General features: G+C 49.5%; 3 non-coding genes across 3 annotated transcripts; all 3 read left to right on the forward strand.

The window, feature by feature from the left end:
* Positions 1-1,603: 1,603 nt before the first annotated feature.
* TRNAC-GCA (transfer RNA cysteine (anticodon GCA)) lies at positions 1,604-1,674 on the forward strand. Its single transcript has one exon. It is a non-coding gene; the product is annotated as a tRNA-Cys (tRNA).
* A 6,819-nt stretch (positions 1,675-8,493) lies between these two features.
* On the forward strand, positions 8,494-8,565 carry TRNAC-GCA (transfer RNA cysteine (anticodon GCA)). Its single transcript has one exon. It is a non-coding gene; the product is annotated as a tRNA-Cys (tRNA).
* A 6,821-nt stretch (positions 8,566-15,386) lies between these two features.
* On the forward strand, positions 15,387-15,458 carry TRNAC-GCA (transfer RNA cysteine (anticodon GCA)). The gene has a single exon. It is a non-coding gene; the product is annotated as a tRNA-Cys (tRNA).
* Positions 15,459-16,780: the final 1,322 nt, after the last annotated feature.

The following is a 16,780-nucleotide window of genomic DNA, read 5'->3' on the forward strand; positions in this document are numbered from 1 at the left end:
GAAATCACCGTTGCTCGTGTGGACCTGATCGTCACGTGAGGAGACCAAACGCAATCGGTATCACGTGACGACCCCCACGCCTCAACGTTTCCTTGTTGAGCATCACATGATTTTCTCCAATGGTTTAAATGCATTCAGAAACACCGAAACGTTGCTTCACAGCTGGTCTTTCTCTTGGACATTGCTACGCTTCGAATTTACCAGGAACTTTTGGTCACTCGACAGAGGTCTGCCTAAAGGATTGCTTTCTCTGAACCCTGAACTTGCCTTGATTAGCTCTGGAACTCTTGGTTTACTCGACCACGGCCTGATTAACTGATTTTCTCCACGAACCACGATTTTTGGAACCTGGGCCTATGACCTCTCACTAGGCGTTCGCCTGATCAAGCACTTCAAACTCCAGTGCTTACCATCATAATACCAGAGGTTGTGGAAACCTATCCGAACCCGAGCTCAGGTCTAATCACTCTCCTTCCTTTCCGGGTGGTCCTACAGTACACATACAGTACACATAGGTAAGAACGTTTAGTTTCTATTCCTAGATACTCTGTAAAATTGCATTTCGCCTTGTACTAATCCCTCCTTGCATTACAGCGCTCAAAGGGTCCTTCCGGCAGTTCCTGACTCCAGACTCGACGAACTACCACACCTGTGGCCTCAAGGATTGCACAGGCAGTGTTCATATAATCGCCTGTGTGGTACTTGGGGGGCGGAGTTATTCATATCTGCACGACCGGCAACTTTGTAACAGAGGGCTACCAACCTTAACCCTTTGTGCTGTGCATGGCCAGGAAGCTCATCATGTTCCAGGTGGTACGAAGAAAAACTGAGGCCTCCTGCATAAGGGCCGGTTATACCTCCAGAGAAGGGGCAGAGCCAACAAAGAAGAGCTTAGAAAGGGCTCTGGGCAGAGGGAGATCCTCTCAAAGGTAAGTACTGAGACAAGGAAGCGGGACGTGGAGGTAATGGCACTATACCGCCAACCAACATAACACATTTGCCTTCTGTTGCGCCTTTATGGGACAGGGGCCCCTGGGGGAAGTGACATCACAGAGGGACAAACCAAACCAGTGGGTAGGGGGAGAAGGGACTGGGAAAGGAAGCGGGACATGGTGGAAGGAAAAGAAAGTAATACAGCTGCTGTTCCCCACCTTATATTGAGTGCCCCATAGCGCGTGTCTCCTTACGCTCACATTTCCTAATAGACCTATATAGCACCTCTTGCCTCTTTCCCCTTCTCTACCCTTTACTATCGACAACCCAATGTAAATAATTTGGCTAAAATGTTGTAACGACACATTCTGAGGTCTAACTTTGTGTATCTCATTTGTCAATGTATACTGTTTACCATTCTGTAACTTTGTGAGCTTTGCATTTCCTTGCTGTGGCCTGCTACCTTCGGGTCAGGTGCGCTCTACAAATTGAATAAACAAACAAACAAAGCCCCCTCTCCCTGGTCAGTAGAGTGCAAAACCATCAGGAGGGAAAGCATCTCTCTGGTCACTCTCATAGTCGTGCTGCTGTCCTTTCTTGCACAATCTCCTGTGCTAACTTCGTGCACAAACAAAGGTTAGGAAAAGGCAGAGGCTCGCCTCCATCATCTGGGGATATAGCTCAGTGGTAGAGCATTTGACTGCAGATCAAGAGGTCCCGGTTCAAATCCGGGTGTCCCCTTCTTTTTATGATTTATTATTATAAAACTTACTTTCTCAGTTCATTAAGAATTGCCTTTCTTTTCTGTGCAAAGCTGACATCGTGAACAGTCGCTGCTCTGAAATGTGGAACTTTAAAATACTTTCTTAAGTTTTCTAAATTGAAATATCTCTACGGTTGAAAACTCGAAAGAAGAACACATCACATCCATGTTTTTGTTTTTAGCTCTGAAGTCAGTATTTACACGGAGCTCTTAACACATAACATCGCAGCAAAGGTCACTTAACCTGCTGTGCTACCTATGCAGATTTCTTCTTTAGGACTCATCACTCAAATTACAAAGAATCCAGTCTCAGATGTGGTTCTCTGATCGTGAGCACTGCACTACCAGCAGTGCCATTCATATGCATGCCTTAAAAGAGTAGCGTCAGTGCCCACAGTCTCGTTTAAGCTATACATTTGGAAACTGAAAGCACAGGTGTTCCTACTTTCCCAACTCACTGGTAGGACGCGGCGGTAGGGGGGAGGCGACACTTGTAGCACATAAATCGCCTGTGTGGTACTAGGGGACGGAGATATTCATATCTGCACGACCGGCAACTTTGTAACAGACTGTGAAGCCTTCCCGGTTCGTTCAGACTGTGAATCCCTCCGCCGGGGACCCTGTGACCGCGTTAATGCAGGCCCTAGAGGCCTTTAGGACCGACATGGCCACTGCCACGACTGCCATTCACCACCGCCTTGATGCCCTCCAGAGTACACGTTTTCCCTTGCCCGGTGATGATGACGAACCCGGTCCTGCCTCTCCAGCCCAGCCTGCCCCGACTTCAGCCCCCATTCCCACTCCAGTGTTGCTCCCGTTGACTCCCCCTCTTGCTGCTCCAGAACGCTTCCAGGGTGAACCCCGGAAATATCGCACCTTCATAAATCAGTGTAAATTACATTTCTTATGCAAACCTCAAGCTTTTCCCGACTCTGTCACTAAGGCCGCTTTCCTTCTGTCTCATTTGTCCGGGGTAGCTGCCACTTGGGCAAATCCATTGTTGGAAAACGATCACCCTGCCTTATACGATTTCGATCTGCTGGTCGCAGAAATGGCAAAGGTATTCAATACCCGTTACAAGGCCCAGGCACGGGACCTGGAATTACTTGATCTCACACAGGGTAGGCAAACATTGATAGAATATATCACCCGTTTTAACCAATTGGCCGCAGAAACTTCCTGGCCAGAGGAAAAAAGGGCGATCGTTTTCTACTGGGGCTTGTCCAATGCCATGAAAGATGCTCTGTCGGTGGTTCCTGCTCTGACTTCTGTTTTTTCGGATCTAGTTGATCTCACACTGCAGTTAGACGCCCGCAGATCCGAGCAGAAGGCAGAAGCGACATTTGCTAGTCACTCTTCCCCGGCACCTCCATCTACCAGTCCCGAACCCATGCAAATAGGCGGGATCCGCAGTCCAATAACACCGACTGAAAGGGAACGTCGGAGGACAGATAACACCTGCTTTTATTGCGGACTCAACGGGCACTATGTGAAAGAATGCCCTCGACGTCCCAGAAACAAGACTCCGTTTTTTCAGAAGGCTCGCCCATGAGAGAGGGGGCACCAGCGAGCCCTTCATTGACCCCCACTGAACCCGCCTTTGGTCCAATCAGACCCATAGTAGTGCAGGCCTTATTAAAACCAACCAGGGAGATCACACACACTGTCTATCCTGTGATCGATTCAGGGGCCACTGGCTGCTTCATGGACATCGCTTTAGCCAATAGTCTTAACTTAATCAAAAAGGAGCATCCTGAGCCCGTATAAGCACTCAATGGCATGTCCCTGACTTCTGGCCCGATCAGACATCAAACGGCCCCTCTTGAGGTGGTAATACAAGGCACACATAAAGAGACCCTGTCATTCGATCTCATCACTACACCGCAGTTCGGTATCGTTTTAGGTATCCCCTGGTTGAGGCAACATAACCCTTTGATCAATTGGGGAACAGGACACGTATCGTTTGAGTCAGAGTTATGTCAACATTTTTGCCTGATAGAACCAGACTCCCTTGTTTCTCCTGCCACAATTCTTGGCGCCATGGCCTCCTCCCGACTCACTGATGACACAGCAGAGGCTACCACATTACATACCGTAGGGGCCATCTCGGTTAGCATCCCTGTTGAATACCAAGATTTCCACATGGTTTTCGATAAGGCATCCACGGAGGTTTGCCCCCGCATAGGGTCTACAATTGTCCTATTGATCTCATTCCAGATGCCCCCATACCAAAGGGGAGGATCTACTCGTTGTCACCTTCCGAGGAACAAGCCCTGAAGGATTACATACAGCAGGCTCTGCGTCTAGGTCATATCTGTCCCTCCTGTTCCCCAGCTGCTAGCCCCATTTTCTTTGTGCCAAAGAAGGAAGGTGATCTACGCCCGTGCGTGGACTATAGACGGTTGAATGCCATCACCATCAAAAACAGGTATCCTATTCCACTCATTTCTACGCTGTTAGATAAGTTAACGGCCGCCTCTATCTTTACCAAGTTTGGACTTGAGAGGGGCGTACAATCTGATCCGCATGCGGCGTGGGGACGAGTGGAAAACGGCCTTTTGTTCTCGACAGGGGTTGTTTGAGTACACCGTGATGCCCTTTGGGCTCTGTAACGCTCCTGCCACATTCCAACGCTTCATCAATGATGTATTATCTGACATTCTTGATGTATTCGTGGTGGTCTATTTAGATGATATCTTGATCTTCTCATCCTCTCTGGATGACCATATCGGGCATGTAAGAGAAGTCCTCTCTCGCCTCAAAAGAAACGCCTTGTTCGCCAAACCCGAAAAGTGTTTGTTTCATTCTCAAGAAGTAGAGTTCCTGGGTTTTCACATTACACCCGGTGGGTTGACCATGAATCAGACAAAAGTGCGTGCAATCACGGAGTGGCCTACCCCCGTCAAACTCAAACAACTCCAATCGTTTCTCGGCTTTGCCAACTTTTACAGGCGATTCATCGCCGGCTTTTCTGCCATCGTTTCTCCCCTGACCGCCCTCACCAGCCCTCATGTCCCCTTCATCTGGACACCTGACCACCAAGGGGCCTTAGAGGCACTCAAGTCCAGGTTTGTTTCTGCCCCTGTGCTACAACACCCTTACCCGGAGATTCCGTTTGTTGTAGAGGCGGATGCCTCCTCTTTCGCGTTAGGTGCCATACTTTCTCAACCTTGTTCTGCTACTGGGCTTTTGCATCCTATAGCTTATCATTCACGGAAATTCTCGACAGCCGAGTCCCATTATACCGTAACAGAAAAGGAACTGTTAGCCATTAAGGATGCACTTCAAACCTGGCGTCACCATCTAATGGGGGCAAAGCATCAAACGGTGGTGTACACAGATCATAAAAACCTGCAGGATCTTGCCTCTCTGAAATGTGTGAACAGTAGACAGGTGCGTTGGCATTTATTCTTCGCCGCATTCGATTTTGTGGTAAAGCATAGGCCAGCATTCGCTCATGGTAAAGCGGATGCACTTTCACGTTCTCCTGGGGGAGTATTGCTTTCCACATTTCCGGACACATTATTGGGAAAGGGCCATGTCATCTGCCTATGTACACCGACCCCAACCATGCTTACCACGATTAAAGATTGGACCTGCCAACACCGGCACATACTCACTGAATGGGACATTACACTTCAGGAGGGACTGCCATTCATTCAAGGGAAATTATTCCTCCCCACTAGCGATGTATGCAATCAGGCACTTGCCTGGTCTCATGATGCTGCCATCAACGGACATCCAGGGCAACAACGTACCTTGGAGTTATTACGACGTTGGTGTTGGTGGCCGTCAATGGGAAGGGATGTAGCGAACTATGTAAACACCTGTGCGATCTGTGCCCAATGTAAATCACGCAGGGGACGTCCTTTGGGTTTGCTCCAACCTCTACCCATTCCCCCCAAACCATGGCACACGGTCTCTATGGACCTTATCACAGACTTACCCCGCAGACAGGGGTATGATACCATCTGGGTCATCGTTGATTCTTATACTAAAATGGCCCGTTTCATTCCCTGCACTGGCGTGCCATCAGCCCCGACCTTGGCCCGTTTGTTTTTTAGGTCTGTCTTTTGTCTTTTCGGCCTCCCACAAGTCATCATATCAGACCGTGGAGCACAATTCACGTCCTGTTTTTGGCGTTCTCTGACCAAGCTCCTGGGTATTGATGCCCGCTTCTCCTCGGCCTATCACCCGGAAAGTAATGGACAGACGGAAAGGGTGAATCAGGCTCTAGAACAGTTTTTGCGCTGCCTGACCCTTCAGTATCAAGACTCCTGGTTCGATCTGCTCCATCTCGCTGAATTTGCCTACAATAATGCATGGCACTCGGCCACCGGCTTTTCTCCTTTCTATTCCATGTATGGCCAACACCCACGCACCCTTCTACTTCCGGACTTTCCTTCTGCCACCCCTGCTGCTACTGCTTGTGCCCACGATCTAACTGAGGTTCATGCCCAAACCATGATCCATCTCCGTGAGGCACAGACAGCTATGAAGAAGAAGGCAGACAGGAAACGAGCAGTAGCACCTGTGTATCATGTAGGGGACCGTGTTTGGTTGACAACTCGCCATGTACACATCCCTGGCTGTCGCAAACTTCTGCCCCGCTTTGTCGGCCCCTACAGAATTGCTAAAGTCCTGAACCCTGTAGCCTTGCGCCTTGCTATTCCATCTGCTTGGCGTATACACCCGGTTTTTCATACTTCCCTCCTTAAACCATACCTTGCCCCTATCCGGGTCCATACTCCACCTGCTCCTGTTTCAGTCTCCACACCCGATGTCTTTGAGGTCAGTGCCATTTTGGGTTCCCGTCTGCACAGAGGTCGGCTCCAATACCTCGTGGACTGGTTGGGCTACGGTCCGGAGGAGCGCTCTTGGGTTCCATCTCGGGGCGTCCAGGCCCCGCTTCTTGTTGCGCGCTTCCATAAGGACCATCCCTCCTGCCCACAAGGTCGTGGGCCTTTGAGGGGGGACTCTGTTACATCTTCCACGTCCTCTACCTTACGAACTCCTATGTTTCCCACAGACTCACGTTTCGACACACCCACATTACGTAGCCCCCGATGCTTACCTCTGGGTGCGCAGACAAGGCGGCACCATTGCACTCGTCATGTCAGGGGGGTCCATGGCAGGCTTGGTGTCTATCGCCCTTCTCTCCGTTGGCAATGTAATTGGAGGTTCCCATTTGGCCGCAATCACCGTTGCTCGTGTGGACCTGATCGTCACGTGAGGAGACCAAACGCAATCGGTATCACGTGACGACCCCCACGCCTCAACGTTTCCTTGTTGAGCATCACGTGATTTTCTCCAATGGTTTAAATGCATTCAGAAACACCGAAACCTTGCTTCACAGCTGGTCTTTCTCTTGGACATTGCTATGCTTCGAATTTACCAGGAACTTTTGGTCACTCGACAGCGGTCTGCCTAAAGGATTGCTTTCTCTGAACCCTGAACTTGCCTTGATTAGCTCTGGAACTCTTGGTTTACTCGACCACGGCCTGATTAACAGATTTTCTCCACGAACCACGATTTTTGGAACCTGGGCCTATGACCTCTCACTAGGCGTTCGCCTGATCAAGCACTTCAAACTCCAGTGCTTACTATCATCATACCAGAGGTTGTGGAAACCTATCCGAACCCAAGCTCAGGTCCAATCACTCTCCTTCCTTTCCGGGTGGTCCTACAGTACACATACAGTACACATAGGTAAGAACGTTTAGTTTCTATTCCTAGATACTCTGTAAAATTGCATTTCGCCTTGTACTAATCCCTCCTTGCCTTACAGCGCTCAAAGGGTCCTTCCGGCAGTTCCTGACTCCAGACTCGACGAACTACCACACCTGTGGCCTCAAGGATTGCACAGGTAGTGTTCATATAATCGCCTGTGTGGTACTTGGGGGCGGAGGTATTCATATCTGCACGACCGGCAACTTTGTAACAAAGGGCTACCAACCTTAACCCTTTGTGCTGTGCATGGCCAGGAAGCTCATCATGTTCCAGGTGGTACGAAGAAAAACTGAGGCCTCCTGCATAAGGGCCGGTTATACCTCCAGAGAAGGGGCAGAGCCAACAAAGAAGAGCTTAGAAAGGGCTCTGGGCAGAGGGAGATCCTCTCAAAGTTAAGTACTGAGACAAGGAAGCGGGACGTGGAGGTAATGGCACTATACCGCCAACCAACATAACACATTTGCCTTCTGTTGCGCCTTTATGGGACAGGGGCCCCTGGGGGGAAGTGAAATCACAGAGGGACAAACCAAACCAGTGGGTAGGGAGAGAAGGGACTGGGAAAGGAAGCGGGACATGGTGGAAGGAAAAGAAAGTAATACAGCTGCTGTTCCCCACCTTATATTGAGTGCCCCATAGCGCGTGTCTCCTTACGCTCACATTTCCTAATAGACCTATATAGCACCTCTTGCCTCTTTCCCCTTCTCTACCCTTTACTATCGACAACCCAATGTAAATAATTTGGCTAAAATGTTGTAACGACACATTCTGAGCTCTAACTTTGTTTATCTCATTTGTCAATGTATACTGTTTACCATTCTGTAACTTTGTAAGCTTTGCATTTCCTTGCTGCGCCCTGCTACCTTCGGGTCAGGTGCGCTCTACAAATTGAATAAACAAACAAACAAAGCCCCCTCTCCCTGGTCAGTAGAGTGCAAAACCATCAGGAGGGAAAGCATCTCTCTGGTCACTCTCATGGTCGTGCTGCTGCCCTTTCTTGCACAATCTCCTGTGCTGACTTCATGCACAAACAATGGTAAAGAAGAAGCAGAGGCGCACCTCTGTCATCTGGGGATATAGCTCAGTGGTAGAGCATTTGACTGCATATCAAGAGGTCCCCGGTTCAAATCCGGGTGTCCCCTTCTTTTTATCATTTATTATTCTAAAACTTACTTTCTCAGTTCATTAAGAATTGCCTTTCTTTTCTGTGCAAAGCTGACATCCGTGAACAGTCGCTGCTCTGAAATGTGGAACTTTAAAATACTTTCTTAAATTTTCTAAATTGAAATATCTCTACGGTTGAAAACTCGAAAGAAGAACACATCACATCCATGTTTTTGTTTTTAGCTCTGAAGTCAGTATTTACACGGAGCTCTTAACACATAACATCGCTGCAAAGGTCACTTAACCTGCTGTGCTACCTATGCAGATTTCTTCTTTAGGACTCATCACTCAAATTACAAAGAATCCAGTCTCAGATGTGGTTCTCTGATCGTGAGCACTGCACTACCAGCAGTGCCATTCATATGCATGCCTTAAAAGAGTAGCGTCAGTGCCCACAGTCTCGTTTAAGCTATACATTTGGAAACTGAAAGCACAGGTGTTCCTACTTTCCCAACTCACTGGTAGGACGCGGCGGTAGGGGGGAGGCGACACTTGTAGCACATATAATCGCCTGTGTGGTACTAGGGGACGGAGATATTCATATCTGCACGACCGGCAACTTTGTGACAGACTGTGAAGCCTTCCCGGTTCGTTCAGACTATGAATCCCTCCGCCGGGGACCCTGTGACCGTGTTAATGCAGGCCCTAGAGGCCCTTAGGACCGACATGGCCACTGCCACGACTGCCATTCACCACCGCCTTGATGCCCTCCAGAGTACACGTTTTCCCTTGCCCGGTGATGATGACGAACCCGGTCCTGCCTCTCCAGCCCAGCCTGCCCCGACTTCAGCCCCCGTTCCCACTCCAGTGTTGCTCCCGTTGACTCCCCCTCTTGCTGCTCCAGAACGCTTCCAGGGTGAACCCTGGAAATATCGCACCTTCATAAATCAGTGTAAATTACATTTCTTATGCAAACCTCAGGCTTTTCCCGACTCTGTCACTAAGGCCGCTTTCCTTCTGTCTCATTTGTCCGGGGTAGCTGCCACTTGGGCAAATCCATTGTTGGAAAACGATCACCCTGCCTTATACGATTTCGATCTGCTGGTCGCAGAAATGGCTAAGGTATTCAATACCCGTTACAAGGCCCAGGCACGGGACCTGGAATTACTTGATCTCACACAGGGTAGGCAAACATTGATAGACTATATCACCCGTTTTAACCAATTGGCCGCAGAAACTTCCTGGCCAGAGGAAAAAAAGGCGATCGTTTTCTACCGGGGCTTGTCCAATGCCATGAAAGATGCTCTGTCGGTGGTTCCTGCTCTGACTTCTGTTTTTTCGGATCTAGTTGATCTCACACTGCAGTTAGACGCCCGCAGATCCGAGCAGAAGGCAGAAGCGACATTTGCTAGTCACTCTTCCCCGGCACCTCCATCTACCAGTCCCGAACCCATGCAAATAGGCGGGATCCGCAGTCCAATAACACCGACTGAAAGGGAACGTCGGAGGACAGATAACACCTGCTTTTATTGCGGACTCAACGGGCACTATGTGAAAGAATGCCCTCGACGTCCCAGAAACAAGACTCCGTTTTTTCAGAAGGCTCGCCCATGAGAGAGGGGGCACCAGCGAGCCCTTCATTGACCCCCACTGAACCCGCCTTTGGTCCAATCAGACCCATAGTAGTGCAGGCCTTATTAAAACCAACCAGGGAGATCACACACACTGTCTATCCTGTGATCGATTCAGGGGCCACTGGCTGCTTCATGGACATCGCTTTAGCCCATAGTCTTAACTTAATCAAAAAGGAGCATCCTGAGCCCGTACAAGCAGTCAATGGCACGTCCCTGACTTCTGGCCCGATCAGACATCAAACGGCCCCTCTTGAGGTGGTAATACAAGGCACACATAAAGAGACCCTGTCATTCGATCTCATCACTACACCGCAGTTCGGTATCGTTGTAGGTATCCCCTGGTTGAGGCAACATAACCCTTTGATCAATTGGGGAACAGGACATGTATCGTTTGAGTCAGAGTTATGTCAACATTTTTGCCTGATAGAACCAGACTCCCTTGTTTCTCCTGCCACAATTCTTGGCGCCATGGCCTCCTCCCGACTCACTGATGACACAGCAGAGGTTACCACATTACATACCGTAGGGGCCATCTCGGTTAGCATCCCTGTTGAATACCAAGATTTCCACATGGTTTTCGATAAGGCATCCACGGAGGTTTGCCCCCGCATAGGGCCTACAATTGTCCTATTGATCTCATTCCAGATGCCCCCATACCAAAGGGGAGGATCTACTCGTTGTCACCTTCCGAGGAACAAGCCCTGAAGGATTACATACAGCAGGCTCTGCGTCTAGGTCATATCTGTTCCTCCTGTTCCCCAGCTGCTAGCCCCATTTTCTTTGTGCCAAAGAAGGAAGGTGATCTACGCCCGTGCGTGGACTATAGACGGTTGAATGCCATCACCATCAAAAACAGGTAACCTATTCCACTCATTTCTACGCTGTTAGATAAGTTAACGGCCGCCTCTATCTTTACCAAGTTTGGACTTGAGAGGGGCGTACAATCTGATCCGCATGCGGCGTGGGGACGAGTGGAAAACGGCCTTTTGTTCTCGACAGGGGTTGTTTGAGTACACCGTGATGCCCTTTGGGCTCTGTAACGCTCCTGCCACATTCCAACGCTTCATCAATGATGTATTATCTGACATTCTTGATGTATTCGTGGTGGTCTATTTAGATGATATCTTGATCTTCTCATCCTCTCTGGATGACCATATCGGGCATGTAAGAGAAGTCCTCTCTCGCCTCAAAAGAAACGCCTTGTTCGCCAAACCCGAAAAGTGTTTGTTTCATTCTCAAGAAGTAGAGTTCCTGGGTTTTCACATTACACCCGGTGGGTTGACCATGAATCAGACAAAAGTGCGTGCAATCACGGAGTGGCCTACCCCCGTCAAACTCAAACAACTCCAATCGTTTCTCGGCTTTGCCAACTTTTACAGGCGATTCATCGCCGGCTTTTCTGCCATCGTTTCTCCCCTGACCGCCCTCACCAGCCCTCATGTCCCCTTCATCTGGACACCTGACCACCAAGGGGCCTTAGAGGCACTCAAGTCCAGGTTTGTTTCTGCCCTTGTGCTACAACACCCTTACCCGGAGATTCCGTTTGTTGTAGAGGCGGATGCCTCCTCTTTCGCGTTAGGTGCCATACTTTCTCAACCTTGTTCTGCTACTGGGCTTTTGCATCCTATAGCTTATCATTCACGGAAATTCTCGACAGCCGAGTCCCATTATACCGTAACAGAAAAGGAACTGTTAGCCATTAAGGATGCACTTCAAACCTGGCGTCACCATCTAATGGGGGCAAAGCATCAAACGGTGGTGTACACAGATCATAAAAACCTGCAGGATCTTGCCTCTCTGAAATGTGTGAACAGTAGGCAGGTGCGTTGGCATTTATTCTTCGCCGCATTCGATTTTGTGGTAAAGCATAGGCCAGCATTCGCTCATGGTAAAGCGGATGCACTTTCACGTTCTCCTGGGGGAGTATTGCTTTCCACATTTCCGGACACATTATTGGGAAAGGGCCATGTCATCTGCCTATGTACACCGACCCCAACCATGCTTACCACGATTAAAGATTGGACCTGCCAACACCGGCACATACTCACTGAATGGGACATTACACTTCAGGAGGGACTGCCATTCATTCAAGGGAAATTATTCCTCCCCACTAGCGATGTATGCAATCAGGCACTTGCCTGGTCTCATGATGCTGCCATCAACGGACATCCAGGGCAACAACGTACCTTGGAGTTATTACGACGTTGGTGTTGGTGGCCGTCAATGGGAAGGGATGTAGCGAACTATGTAAACACCTGTGCGATCTGTGCCCAATGTAAATCAGGCAGGGGACGTCCTTTGGGTTTGCTCCAACCTCTACCCATTCCCCCCAAACCATGGCACACGGTCTCTATGGACCTTATCACAGACTTACCCCGCAGACAGGGGTATGATACCATCTGGGTCATCGTTGATTCTTATACTAAAATGGCCCGTTTCATTCCCTGCACTGGCGTGCCATCAGCCCCGACCTTGGCCCGTTTGTTTTTTAGGTCTGTCTTTTGTCTTTTCGGCCTCCCACAAGTCATCATATCAGACCGTGGAGCACAATTCACGTCCTGTTTTTGGCGTTCTCTGACCAAGCTCCTGGGTATTGATGCCCGCTTCTCCTCGGCCTATCACCCGGAAAGTAATGGACAGACGGAAAGGGTGAATCAGGCTCTAGAACAGTTTTTGCGCTGCCTGACCCTTCAGTATCAAGACTCCTGGTTCGATCTGCTCCATCTCGCTGAATTTGCCTACAATAATGCATGGCACTCGGCCACCGGCTTTTTTCCTTTCTATTCCATGTATGGCCAACACCCACGCACCCTTCCACTTCCGGACTTTCCTTCTGCCACCCCTGCTGCTACTGCTTGTGCCCGCGATCTAACTGAGGTTCATGCCCAAACCATGATCCATCTCCGTGAGGCACAGACAGCTATGAAGAGGAAGGCGTACAGGAAATGAGCAGTAGCACCTGTGTATCATGTAGGGGACCGTGTTTGGTTGTCAACTCGCCATTTACACTTCCCGGGCTGTCGCAAACTTCTGCCCCGCTTTGTCGGCCCCTACAGAATTGCTAAAGTCCTGAACCCTGTAGCCTTGCGCCTTGCTATTCCATCTGCTTGGCGTATACACCCGGTTTTTCATACTTCCCTCCTTAAACCATACCTTGCCCCTACCCGGGTCCATACTCCACCTGCTCCTGTTTCAGTCTCCACACCCGATGTCTTTGAGGTCAGTGCCATTTTGGGTTCCCGTCTGCACAGAGGTCGGCTCCAATACCTCGTGGACTGGTTGGGCTACGGTCCGGAGGAGCGCTCTTGGGTTCCATCTCGGGGCGTCCAGGCCCCGCTTCTTGTTGCGCGCTTCCATAAGGACCATCCCTCCTGCCCACAAGGTCGTGGGCCTTTGAGGGGGGACTCTGTTACATCTTCCACGTCCTCTACCTTACGAACTCCTATGTTTCCCACAGACTCACGTTTCGACAAACCCACATTACGTAGCCCCCGATGCTTACCTCTGGGTGCGCAGACAAGGCGGCACCATTGCACTCGTCATGTCAGGGGGGTCCATGGCAGGCTTGGTGTCTATCGCCCTTCTCTCCGTTGGCAATGTAATTGGAGGTTCCCATTTGGCCGCAATCACCGTTGCTCGTGTGGACCTGATCGTCACATGAGGAGACCAAACGCAATCGGTATCACGTGACGACCCCCACGCCTCAACGTTTCCTTGTTGAGCATCACGTGATTTTCTCCAATGGTTTAAATGCATTCAGAAACACCGAAACCTTGCTTCACAGCTGGTCTTTCTCTTGGACATTGCTACGCTTCGAATTTACCAGGAACTTTTGGTCACTCGACAGCGGTCTGCCTAAAGGATTGCTTTCTCTGAACCCTGAACTTGCCTTGATTAGCTCTGGAACTCTTGGTTTACTCGACCACGGCCTGATTAACGGATTTTCTCCACGAACCACGATTTTTGGAACCTGGGCCTATGACCTCTCACTAGGCGTTCGCCTGATCAAGCACTTCAAACTCCAGTGCTTACCATCATCATACCAGAGGTTGTGGAAACCTATCCGAACCCGAGCTCAGGTCCAATCACTCTCCTTCCTTTCCGGGTGGTCCTACAGTACACATACAGTACACATAGGTAAGAACGTTTAGTTTCTATTCCTAGATACTCTGTAAAATTGCATTTCGCCTTGTACTAATCCCTCCTTGCCTTACAGCGCTCAAAGGGTCCTTCCGGCAGTTCCTGACTCCAGACTCGACGAACTACCACACCTGTGGCCTCAAGGATTGCACAGGCAGTGTTCATATAATCGCCTGTGTGGTACTTGGGGGCGGAGGTATTCATATCTGCACGACCGGCAACTTTGTAACAAAGGGCTACCAACCTTAACCCTTTGTGCTGTGCATGGCCAGGAAGCTCATCATGTTCCAGGTGGTACGAAGAAAAACTGAGGCCTCCTGCATAAGGGCCGGTTATACCTCCAGAGAAGGGGCAGAGCCAACAAAGAAGAGCTTAGAAAGGGCTCTGGGCAGAGGGAGATCCTCTCAAAGGTAAGTACTGAGACAAGGAAGCGGGACGTGGAGGTAATGGCACTATACCGCCAACCAACATAACACATTTGCCTTCTGTTGCGCCTTTATGGGACAGGGGCCCCTGGGGGGAAGTGACATCACAGAGGGACAAACCAAACCAGTGGGTAGGGGGAGAAGGGACTGGGAAAGGAAGCGGGACATGGTGGAAGGAAAAGAAAGTAATACAGCTGCTGTTCCCCACCTTATATTGAGTGCCCCATAGCGCGTGTCTCCTTACGCTCACATTTCCTAATAGACCTATTTAGCACCTCTTGCCTCTTTCCCCTTCTCTACCCTTTACTATCGACAACCCAATGTAAATATTTTGGCTAAAATGTTGTAACGACACATTCTGAGGTCTAACTTTGTGTATCTCATTTGTCAATGTATACTGTTTACCATTATGTAACTTTGTAAGCTTTGCATTTCCTTGCTGTGGCCTGCTACCTTCGGGTCAGGTGCGCTCTACAAATTGAATAAACAAACAAACAAAGCCCCCTCTCCCTGGTCAGTAGAGTGCAAAACCATCAGGAGGGAAAGCATCTCTCTGGTCAATCTCATACTCGTGCTGCTGCCCTTTCTTGCACAATCTCCTGTGCTGACTTCATGCACAAACAATGGTTAAGAAGAAGCAGAGGCGCACCTCTGTCACCTGGGGATATAGCTCAGTGGTAGAGCATTTGACTGCAGATCAAGAGGTCCCCGGTTCAAATCCGGGTGTCCCCTTCTTTTTATCATTTATTATTCTAAAACTTACTTTCTCAGTTCATTAAGAATTGCCTTTCTTTTCTGTGCAAAGCTGACATCCGTGAACAGTCGCTGCTCTGAAATGTGGAACTTTAAAATACTTTCTTAAATTTTCTAAATTGAAATATCTCTACGGTTGAAAACTCGAAAGAAGAACACATCACATCCATGCTTTTGTTTTTAGCTCTGAAGTCAGTATTTACACGGAGCTCTTAACACATAACATCACTGCAAAGGTCACTTAACCTGCTGTGCTACCTATGCAGATTTCTTCTTTAGGACTCATCACTCAAATTACAAAGAATCCAGTCTCAGATGTGGTTCTCTGATCGTGAGCACTGCACTACCAGCAGTGCCATTCATATGCATGCCTTAAAAGAGTAGCGTCAGTGCCCACAGTCTCGTTTAAGCTATACATTTGGAAACTGAAAGCACAGGTGTTCCTACTTTCCCAACTCACTGGTAGGACGCGGCGGTAGGGGGGAGGCGACACTTGTAGCACATATAATCGCCTGTGTGGTACTAGGGGACGGAGATATTCATATCTGCACGACCGGCAACTTTGTAACAGACTGTGAAGCCTTCCCGGTTCGTTCAGACTATGAATCCCTCCGCCGGGGACCCTGTGACCGCGTTAATGCAGGCCCTAGAGGCCTTTAGGACCGACATGGCCACTGCCACGACTGCCATTCACCACCGCCTTGATGCCCTCCAGAGTACACGTTTTCCCTTGCCCGGTGATGATGACGAACCCGGTCCTGCCTCTCCAGCCCAGCCTGCCCCGACTTCAGCCCCCATTCCCACTCCAGTGTTGCTCCCGTTGACTCCCCCTCTTGCTGCTCCAGAACGCTTCCAGGGTGAACCCCGGAAATATCGCACCTTCATAAATCAGTGTAAATTACATTTCTTATGCAAACCTCAAGCTTTTCCCGACTCTGTCACTAAGGCCGCTTTCCTTCTGTCTCATTTGTCCGGGGTAGCTGCCACTTGGGCAAATCCATTGTTGGAAAACGATCACCCTGCCTTATACGATTTCGATCTGCTGGTCGCAGAAATGGCAAAGGTATTCAATACCCGTTACAAGGCCCAGGCACGGGACCTGGAATTACTTGATCTCACACAGGGTAGGCAAACATTGATAGAATATATCACCCGTTTTAACCAATTGGCCGCAGAAACTTCCTGGCCAGAGGAAAAAAAGGCGATCGTTTTCTACCGGGGCTTGTCCAATGCCATGAAAGATGCTCTGTCGGTGGTTCCTGCTCTGACTTCTGTTTTTTCGGATCTAGTTGATCTCACAC

The sequence above is a fragment of the Ambystoma mexicanum genome, chromosome 1p, assembly GCF_040938575.1.
Source record: "Ambystoma mexicanum isolate Mex_15411 chromosome 1p, UKY_AmexF1_1, whole genome shotgun sequence".
In the NCBI taxonomy this organism is placed as follows: domain Eukaryota; kingdom Metazoa; phylum Chordata; class Amphibia; order Caudata; family Ambystomatidae; genus Ambystoma; species Ambystoma mexicanum.